Source organism: Aplysia californica, unplaced genomic scaffold (genome assembly GCF_000002075.1).
Source record: "Aplysia californica isolate F4 #8 unplaced genomic scaffold, AplCal3.0 scaffold00597, whole genome shotgun sequence".
Lineage (NCBI taxonomy): Eukaryota > Metazoa > Mollusca > Gastropoda > Aplysiida > Aplysiidae > Aplysia > Aplysia californica.
Window position 1 is genome coordinate 175,223 of NW_004797867.1, and position 1,283 is coordinate 176,505.

Below are 1,283 nucleotides of genomic sequence, written 5' to 3' on the forward strand. Positions count from 1 at the left end.
CCATTTCATTGCATACTTGTTCTTTACAAGTTCAATAACAAAATTTGTTGGGTTTGAGAATTTCCATCTCATCAAATGCAACATTTTATTATCTTCTGTAATTTAATTCAGTATCTTACTTTAAACAGTTAACCCCTTCAATACTGTAGGTAAATAGGCCCCCGTGCCGGAGAAAATCATATGAACCAAGACCCCACTCTACCTCCCATAACTTTTTTATTTATGAATATTCCCTAATGATTTTCTCCATAACATTCTGCATTGAACCACGTTTCTATTGATATAATTTTAGGGGAATTTTCTGGAGAAATAGATGGAGAAAAGTTGAAGTTAGCAGCATGAAGCCAAAAACAACACAACAAAGCAACATAAAACAACACATTCAAGTAATGATAAACTGAGACCAAAAAAAGGGAATACAAGTTGTGTGAGTGTTTGCAGGAGGAAGTGACAAGAGGTTTTTCCTACCATATACAACGCTTGTACACTCCATATATATATATATATATATATATATATATATACATGTAAGCTCAACTGTGTTTACAGCCAATAAATCATTTTTGTGCCGTAGATGTGTTAGATCTAGATCTAATCTCCTCTTTGAGCTAAAATCTGAATCTGATGCTTTCAAAAGGGAGGAAAATGGTGGCTAAACATAAAGGGAAGGTACCTCAATAATAATTACAAGATTTTAGCAGCAACTTCCTTTATAGTTGGTATGAAAACAAAATCTGTCAGTCCTGTAAATTCTATGGGCCATAGGCACAGCGCTACATGGTTCAGTCCCGTAAATTCTACGGGCGCGGCAACGAAGAGGTTACCACCAGGTTTTGCCAGTGCATGAAAAGGAATGCCTATGTAAACACACTATTAGCACTTTTAAACTACCATCCGCAAATTCCAAAGTGGTATGGTCCTTACTAAACAGATGAAAATTTGCCCCTGCCCTCCCCCCCAACAATGCAAACAAACCTGAGCGAGAGGTCACCCTACACACCAAGCATGGTACTAGGGGTGGGCGCTAGTCGATACTAACCAATATTGAGTACTTTGTCAACTAAGAGAGCTCAATATTGATAAGTACTCAGTACTTACTAAAATTAAAAAGGGGATGTAACAAAAATTTCAATGTCGATCACTTTTGACAATGAAAAGTCACGAAATGTAGTATTATAGCCTGCATGCATTAGCCTGAGCTGTGTCTAAAGTCTATTGCTGTTGTATTGTGTTTTTATTTAACTAATTTCTGGTTTGTTTGGGTTTAAAAAAAAAAAAAAAAT

At 36.0% G+C, this 1,283-nt stretch overlaps 1 protein-coding gene across 3 annotated transcripts in view; it reads right to left on the bottom strand.

The window, feature by feature from the left end:
• Positions 1–1,283, bottom strand: part of LOC101864016 (E3 ubiquitin-protein ligase TRAF7) — a 32,030-nt gene that overhangs the window by 20,746 nt on the left and 10,001 nt on the right. The gene's annotated exons all lie outside the window — the stretch shown is intronic.